Here is a 10,058-nt window from a genome sequence, read left to right on the forward strand (position 1 = left end):
GGGCGCAGGCGACGACGACGACGGGCGCGGGCGACGGCGACGGCGGGGGCGGCGGGCGGTGTCGGGGCAGCCTAGCGGCGACGATGTGCTCGGCATCGTCGGGGGCAACTGTGGTAATGAACTCTGCAAAATTGCTAAGTGCTACTTATATACCAGAAGCATTGGTCCCGGTTCGTGGCACCAACCGGGACCAATGCCCCCTTTAGTCCCGGTTGGTGCCACCAACCAGGACCAAAGGTCACTTTTTAGCAGCCCAAAGGGCGGGAAGCAGAGGCCATTGGTCCCGGTTGGTGCCACCAACCGGGACCAGTGGCCTTGCACAGCGGGGTGGTGGTGGGAGTTTAGTCCCACCTCGCTAGTTGGAAGCGCCCGGCACCTGTTTATAAGCCCCATTGCCTCTTCCCTCTCGAACTCCTCTGAACTGCAGGCCTATGGGCCTAAACTAACACTAATATGCCTGTGGGCCTGTTGGGCCTTCTGCAGGCCTGAATCCTGGCCCATGGATGGGTTTCTAGTCGTATTCAGGCCGTGGTGGCCCAATAGGTGGCAAATTATTTATTTTTTCCCAGTTTTTTTTGTTTTCTTTTTTGCTTTATTTATTTTGTTTTGTTTCTACTTACAACAAAATACTTGTTTATTTTATTTTATTTTGTTTAAAATTACTTATTTATTTTATTTTATGATAATTCATTTTGCTATTGAAGCTTCTAACAAAAAAAGTTCTTTATGAAAATTCTTTTTGCTTTTAATGATTTTGAACAGAAAATACTTTGATAATTTTAGTTTCTTAAATTTTATTTATGTTATTAAAGTTTATTTTATTTTATTTTGTTTCTACTTATATATTTTATTAAAGTTTATATTATTTTGTTTCAAATTACTTATTTATTTTATTTTATGATAATTCTTTTTGCTATTAAAGTTTGTAACAAAAAAGTTATTTATGAACTCTGAAACAAAGGGATTTCAGACGGAAACTCGTCTGTTACAAAGGGATTTCATTTGTGTTATCAGGTTTCATACGGAAACTCGTCTGTTACAAAGGGATTTCATTTTTTTGAACTTATTTGAACTCCATAGTTTTTCTGTGTTCAAAATGCACCATTCAAAGCCACATCATCAATTTTCAACCCTTTCTGACTTCATTTGTTATTTTTCATGCATTTACTGATTATTTTGAGCTATAAGACCATGAAATTGAAAAGCATTTGAAATGAACTCTGAAAAGGTTGAAAGTTGGCATGGTATCATCATTTCACCCACATAGCATGTGCAAGAAAGTAGAGAGGGTTACGACAAGAACTGGATGCACTTTGTGTACAAAACGGACAATCTCTTTCGAAGTATCAGGGTTTCATACGGAAACTCGTCTGTTACAAAGGGATTCCATTTTTTTGAACTTATTTGAACTCCATAGTTTTTCTGTGTTCAAAATGCACCATATAAAGCCACATCATCAATTTCCAACCCTTTCTAACTTCATTTCTTATTTTTCATGCATTTACTGATTATTTTGAGCTATAAGACCATGAAATTGAAAAGCATTTGAAATGAACTCTGAAAAGGTTGAAAGTTGGCATGGTATCATCATTTCACCCACATAGCATGTGCAAGAAAGTAGAGAGGGTTACGGCAAAAACTGGATGCACTTCGTGTACAAAACGGACAATCTCTTTCGAAGTATCAGGGTTTCATCACGAAACTCGTCTGTTACAAAGGGATTTCATTTTTTTTGAACTTATTTGAACTCCATAGTTTTTATGTGTTCAAAATGCAACATTCAAAGCCACATCATCAATTTTCAACCCTTTCTGACTTCATTTGTTATTTTTCATGCATTTACTGATTATTTTGATCTATAAGACCATGAAATTGAAAAGCATTTGAAATGAACTCTAAAAAGGTTGAAAGTTGGCATGGTATCATCATTTCACCCACATAGCATGTGCAAGAAAGTAGAGAGGGTTACGGAAAAAAGCTGGATGCACTTCGTGTACAAAACGGACAATCTCTTTCGAAGTATCAGGGTTTCATCATGAAACTCGTCTGTTACAAAGGGATTTCATTTTTTAACTTATTTGAACTCCATAGTTTTTCTGTGTTCAAAATGCACCATTCAAAGCCACATCATCAATTTTCAACCCTTTTTTGACGTCATTTGTTATTTTTCATGCATTTACTAATTATTTTGAGTTATAAGACCATGAAATTGAAAAGCATTTGAAATGAACTCTGAAAAGGTTGAAAGTTGGCATGGTATCATCATTTCACCCACATAGCATGTGCAAGAAAGTAGAGAGGGTTACGGCAAAAACTGGATGCATTTCATGTATAAAACGGACAATCTCTTTCGAAGTATCACGGTTTCATCATGAAACTCGTCTGTTACAAAGGGATTTCATTTTTTGAACTTATTTGAACTCCATAGTGTTTCTGTGTTCAAAATGCACCATTCAAAGCCACATCATCAATTTACAATCCTCTCATGAATAGATAAGTGACCAAATTAATAGAAGTTCATCATCACATTAAAACCAAAGTACATACATAGTTCTCATTGAACAACATATAGCTCTCCAGAGCATCTAATTAAACCATACATTGAAATTATGTAAAACATTTCAATGCAACAACAAATGCGATCATAATCACAACCAAGGTAACAACTGATCCAACTGCATAATGATACCAAGTCTCAGTATGAATGGCATATTTTCTAATCTTTCTAATCTTCAACCGCATTGCATCCATCTTGATCTTGTGATCATCGACGACATCCGCAACATGCAACTCCAATATCATCTTCTCCACCTCAATTTTTCTTATTTTTTCCTTCAAGTAATTGTTTTCTTCTTCAACTAAATTTAACCTCTCGACAATAGTGTCGGTTGGTATTTCCGGTTCAACCACCTCCTAGATAAATAAAATATATGTCACGTTGGTCGGCATAATTGTCATAAAAAATAAATGAACCAAATAGTTATCAAAAGAAAATATATACCACATCCGAATCATAGACAGGACGAGGGCCGACGTGGGCGGATACCAAAACCATCGCACTATATAATAACAAGTAATAATAAAAGTAAGAAAATTAGACAAGTATTTATCTGAAGTAAGAAATTTTTTCCAGAAAGAAGATAAGAACAAGAGTCTCACCACGGTGGTGCCGGCGACGAGATCAGTGTGGGCGATCGACGGCGGTGAAGAAGGGGACGGGACGTGACGGACCGCTAAACCTAGACAAATCTCGGGGAAAATGGAGCTCGGAGGTCGAGTTTCGAGAGGAGAAAGATTAACTAGTGTAGCTTGGACATTTCATCGAACACCTCATGTGCATAGGAGGTGAGCTAGAGCACCCAAATGCCCTCCCTTCATCGGCCAGAAAAAACAGAGCACTGTGGAGTGCTCTGCTATGGCGATGGGGTATATATAGGCAACTCATTTGTCCTGGTTCATGGTAGAAACCGGGACTAAAGCCCAGCATTCTGTCATGGTTCAAGCCACGAACCGGGACCAATGGTTGTGGGCCAGGAGCGAGGACCATTGGTCCCGGTTCGTGCCTGGAACCGGGACAAATGGGTCCATACGAACCGGGACAAATGGGTCCATACGAACCGGGACCAATGCCCATGAGGCCCCGGCCGGCCCCCAGGGCTCACGAACCGGGATGAATTCCCCCATGGGTCCCGGTTCGTGATTGAACCAGAACTAATGGGTTGGCCAGGCCCGAACGAAAGCCCTATTTTCTACTAGTGCATGGACTCATGTGACGATGCAGGTGCATAGATCATTGATGGCGAAGAAGTGCTACGCCAGGAGTATACGATGAGTGGCCGGGGTGTCAGGCCCAGGTGTACCGGTTTCCGGTTTCCGGTTTCCGAGCGACAGCCAGTAGTTAGTTTAGGTTCACGCTAGTGCGAGAGAGGGATACAAACTCATGTACTGCATAGTTCCGCTCTCACTCATAGTGATAGCTCTTCTCGTGTATATCATTGTTTAGATGGATGACGATGTAGTTGCAAGAACTTGTGTCGCTATTTATGAGATGATGACGAGAGACCACTTTGTGTTGGATGATGATTATGATGATAACATGATTTGATGTTATGATTACATTTGTATGTGTATGATATGTTAAAGATTATTGTATAAAGCTTGTTCAAATACAAAACAAATATGTAGAAAAAAACAAAAACTAATAAAACTAACAGTAGCGAGGGGAGTAGAGTTAGCAACAGTGCGCCCTTACCAGTAGCACGCCCTAGATTAAAGCGCTGCAGATATTATCAGTAACGTGTTGTGCTAAAGCTCGTTGTTGCTAGCCATGTATAGCAGTAGCGTGGGTCAGCACGCGCTACTGATACATGTTAGCTGTAGCGCCGTATCAGTAGCGCGGTGCCCCACGCTACTGATACACCTAATACGCGCACTACTGCTAGGCTTTTCCCTAATAGTGAAGTACTTCCAGTGATGCAAGATTAGCAGAACGAAGAAGTGGGAAAACAATTGCCCAGCTCGACGAACAGGCGAAGTAATCATGCCCCCTGCTCAAGGTGTCTAGCGATATCGTCGCTAATCATCCGGGGCTACTGCCCGGTACCAATCTTGGTGATTACTGAGCGATGATGTATAGATTGAAATGTTAGAGGTAGTAGAGATCTTCAAATACGAGCGCGGGAAGCCTCTCCTCAAACCTGATAATCCTCCTCTAACAACGATGATGCGAAGATTGCATGAATGGTACATGGATACCTGCAGGGAGCCCGGGGTCGACAGTATGATGGTGAGAATTCAAGATGAGCACGGCCTCATTGGAGTTGAGTTGATGCCTTTTGAATTTGTGGAGTTATTTCAATTATTCAATCAGGACGCCCTCGTCAAACAACTCATGACTTGCTACTGTCTGTAAGTATTAATTCTTTAGTTAAGTCTCTATAGCTCAGCTTGTTCATTGCATGTATATATAATTATCCTCACTATATTATGCAGGCTGAAGATCATCGAATGCAAAAAAGAGCAAATATATGACATTGGGTTCATTAACCCAAATACCGTAAATGAATGGTCGGTTAAATTTGAAGACACAGATACTGAGAAGAACTTGCTACAATCGTTCCTTCGACATCAAAACAAAGCTAAAATGCTCTTTCCTTACAACTTCAGGTGAGTCTTATTGTCTTGTGCATATTCGGTTTCGCGTACTCGAGGTTAAGTAATGTAATTGATGAGTTATGTGTGCGCATCTTCCACTTTATTCTGCTACAGATTAAACTTGATGGGGGAGTAGTAATTGTATTAGACTCGAAACATAAAGATCCCCAGGATTATGCGGACATGACTGCAATGCTCCAGAAGTAAGTTCAATCATTATCGCATCATATCGGCAACTTTCGTTCATTTCCTGATATCAAGTAATCATTTTTTTTGCCTGGCAGGGTTTGGAAAAAGTTCACCGGAATAGTTTCGGGTCTGCAGAAGGAGCTGCGATTTGCACACCCCAGTAGTACTAGCTAGTTCCGCGCATCTCCCATTGATTCTACTTTCATCAATACCATTTATCATGCTTGATTATCAGTTTGATTGAACTCTATTTCTCATAAAGTGCTTGTGGCAGGAAGGCAGGAATAATTTATGTGGATACTACGTTTGCGAGTTCATCCGCCACTCGACCTCTGAGCGGGGCTACTCTAACAAACAATATGAAGTACGTAAACAATATTCACAATATTATTTTATTACCATCAATAGATGAATGAAACTCAACACAATTGATCATATTATTTTATTACCATCAATATTATTTTATTCACAATATGTATTGACCCCCTTCTTTAAATTAGATGCGGGAGATGCGGGATGAACTCCCACCACATGATCGCACACGAGCAATTCAAGAGGAATTGGCGGGATTCTTTCTTGACCACGCCATACATAAAGACGGAGAATGCCATGTGGAAATTGAAAATGATTTTGGATGTTAGGGATTGTAAAAGATGTTATATTGTATATATCTAGTAGCGTCGGATAGATATACGAAAACTTGTTGTTCGACCAATCTCGGAGAAAGAGAGGTCACTTCTCTCTGTATATGTTCATGTCGGTCCTGTGTAATTAATGGTTCCTTCATTTGCTTACTAGCTAGCGTGTCGAGTTCTCTCTATATGTATAGTAGCTAGCGTCGACCAAGCACGGAGAAAGAGATGTCACTTTTCTCTATTAGCTAGCTAACACAATATGAAACCCCTGAATTAACCCTCCAAAACCCCTAACCTCCCCCCCCTAAAAAAAACAAAAACCCCAACGCCTGCGAGCTGCTGACGTGTGGCTGCCTATTGGTCCCGGTTGGTGTTACCAACCGGGACTAAAGGTCCTCCTGCCTGGGCGCCCCGCAGCGGCCACGTGGAGCCCCTTCGGTCCCGGTTCATAAGCAAACCAGGACTAAAGGTTTTGGTCTTTAGTCCCGACCCTTTTGTCCCGGTTCCAGAACCGGGACTAAAGGCTCTCTCGAACCGTGACTAGTTTCCTGTTTTCTATTAGTGTTAAATGAGAAATGATAAGTAACAAGACTGAGAACTTCAAGACAGATAAATGAAGAATTATAAGAATATTGAGGAAATAAGCTGAGGACTCAATATTGACTAAAAAGTAAATGACTGATGAAAACAACTGACACTAACTACAAAATAAGAAACTATGACTGAAACTGACAATGAATGTAACTGGAAAAAAACTGAAATCGACAGCTCCCCCAAAAAACTGAACCAACAATGTTGTCACAAGGCCTAGATCCCTCAGGTACATAGTTTCTCCCGTGCAACTTTGGTGATGAGCACAAGAACTAAAATTGACGCTCTGAGCCATCGTTAACTGAACCCAAAAAATCGCACAGTGAGCAGCTCCGGCACTGACTGATTTTTAGTGAAACTGTATTATTTTTAGTTCTTTTATTATCAGTCTTCAGCTGTTAATACGTTGCCAAACTTGCAGCTTCCATACTAGAATTTGTAAAAACTTTCAAGGAATCCAAAAACATAGCAAAAGGGGAAGACCCTCACAAATCAGCATTTCTTTTTAAAAAAGAGAGTTATATTTTCTCATTTGTTTTTATCAAATCTGGCGGGACCATAGATGAAGAGCTAGCTATTCTTAAACAAACAATACAATGAAATTCACTCCACATAAATAACGCGTGGATAACACCATATAATGAGAACGGATTCGGATTACAACATCCAGGTAACATGTCACTTCTTTATGGCAATGAGAACGACGAATCACTCGGCTAATAAGGCGAGCAGCAGTCCACACTTCTACTAGTAGTTTTATACTCTACATTGGAGTGAATTTCTTTAAAGATAACACTTTTTATTGGCCGGCTTCAAACACTGTGCTAGATAAGATTAGCTACTAACTCCAAGGATATCAGCAAACATCTCTTTCCATCCATCCCAATCCAGATACATCCAAGTGGCAAGCATTGTAGGCAGTCCATGTACCAGGCATTTATTCGATCTTTCTCTTGCACGATAGAAGCATTGTAGGCAGTCCATATACATAAATTTAGATAAATTAGGATTAAAAATATATTGTCTACATTCTCATCAAAGAGATCGTCATCTCCATCTGCCACATCATAATCACTTCCGTAAAATTCAGAGTCGGCCTCTTCATCTTCTTGCCCCTCTACTTGACTATCTCCTTCCGCTGCTTCATGTGCTTGTTCTCCTTCCTCTTGCTCTTCTTGATGTGCTTGTTGTTCACTATCTGCTGCAGCATTTCTAGTTGAAGTTCCTTCTCCCCATGTAGCTCCTCATGGCAATTTAATTACCACATCGCACCATATGTGATCCTTCTCATCTAGTACAAGCAAATAAAGTGTCTTTTGTTCTCTACTTGCACTGTTCATTGCCGCAATTACTTGAAAATTATCCACACAGACCAGACCATCCAAAATACTTGTAATCTCAGGCATGCACCAGTACACATGTATGTTAGGATCTGCTGTGTCATATCCAATCTTCTCCAAGCAATCGTTCATAACTTGTATTGACCAATTGTCAGTATGATAATAATCAAACACATCGTGTGTGCAACCTTCATATTTCCTTCTATCACCTAGTCCAGTGAAAAGTCCATCGTGCTCAAATTCTACTGAGAACATATGTGTAAATTCCTCTGAAGTAACTGCAAAAAATGGAAATTCACATTAAATTTGTACACCAAAAGACACTGTTTGTTGCAGTACACAGTAAAAATTGATCTCAAGTACTTATTTAAGTGTTCAATTCATTTGCAACATGCAGTCTGCTTGTCATGCAGACCATCCAAAGTATTATTTTTAGTGTTCGCTTCTACGAAAAAATGTAAACAAAATGATCTCAAGTACTTCTTTTCCAATATCTGAAGTTTACAACAGGTATAAATCAGTTTATACCTGAACCTTATACTTCTGAACACCTTTCGCATTTGTCTGGGCATTAGTGCAACCAGTCTACTTATCATAATCATGTTCGTTCCCTTGAATCATATCACATCTGAACAACAAAATCAGTATCACTATGCTTCCCTGAATAAGTTTTCTGAACTAATTTCCTCTAGCTCTGTTTTCTGAACTAATCTCTCCTAAATCCAACCACCACATCTGACGGACCTAGCCAAAATCACTGTCAAGGAGATGTAATGCGGCTACAAGACACCATAGCCAACAAAAGATAACCGATCTTTGCACATGAATCATGAAGAACATGAACTGATCGTGCACGAAGAGAAAACTTAATGAAAACGAGGCGCTAGGCTCTCGAGGGAGGCCGCTAGGTATAGGACATACCATACTCCGGAGGGTAGGCGCCAGGTTCCCGAAGGATCGGCTCCATGCCGCCGTGATCGCCGTCGGCGAACTCCGCCGCGATCGCCCTTGGTCTTGCTCCAGATGGAAGGCAAAACGAACAACCAAGGGGTTTGGGAAGGGTTATCAGACTTATGTGCTACTTCGTGGTAACATGGGGTCGTTTTTAGAAGATTTCATTATGCCCTGTAGCGAAGGACTTCCTGGAAATATATTCAACTAATTAAGGGGATTTCTGTAAGATATTCACGCAGGCAGCGTGAAGCTTGATGATGTGGCGTGCCAAGTAGACAGTTTAGTACCAAAATGTTGACGCATTAGAAGTTAAGTGACTATTTATCTGATTTTTTTCAAGTTTATGTATGTATTTGTTAACGACGTGCAAGTTCCTGTACTTATGGTGATATTAACTCTACAAAATAAGAAACTATGACTGAAACTGACAATGAATATAACTGGAAAAAACTGAATTCGACAGCTCCCCCAAAAAAACGGAAACAACAATGTTGTCACAAGGCCTAGATCACTCAGGTACATCCGTACATAGTTTCTCCCGCGCAACTTTGCTGATGAGGAGACGAATTAAAATTGACACTCTGAACCATCATTTAACTGAAACCAAAAAATCGCACAGCGAGCAGGACGTTTGGGAATCAACTTTTGTAGATTTAAACCGATCACTTGTAGCAGCTCCGACACTGGCAGATAGCTACATCGGAAAAAAAAATCGTCAGCGGACGACTTGACGAAAGGGCGAAGACGACAAGATGCGAATTTCTTTGAAATTATGACAGGTTGGTAACAAAGAGAGAACGACAGAGACAATGAAAGGCACTGAGCTTAGAGGGGGGACACAGAGAGAGAAGTGGCTTGCTGTACATATCTCGTGAGCGGTGGTTCCGGCCCGCCGGAGCACTAATCGCTCGTGGAGGGCGCCACGCGAGATCCCCATTGGCCACCTCTCAATCTCCTCCATATGTCATTCCGCTCGCCATTCGCCGGCAGCTTTGCCTCCCTTCTTCTATCCGCTGCCGGCCACTCTCCTTCCACCACCTCAACCCGGAAACCCACCTAATTGTCACATACCCGACTAAGCCCCCCTCTCTGGGTTTTGCTCCCCCGTCCCCTCTCCCCTCCCTCTCCCTTGACAGGTATGTGTGAATGCTGTATCATCTGGACTTTGGGTCTTATACATCTATAAAAAGATTCA

The sequence above is a fragment of the Triticum dicoccoides genome, chromosome 1B, assembly GCF_002162155.2.
Source record: "Triticum dicoccoides isolate Atlit2015 ecotype Zavitan chromosome 1B, WEW_v2.0, whole genome shotgun sequence".
In the NCBI taxonomy this organism is placed as follows: Eukaryota; Viridiplantae; Streptophyta; class Magnoliopsida; order Poales; family Poaceae; genus Triticum; species Triticum dicoccoides.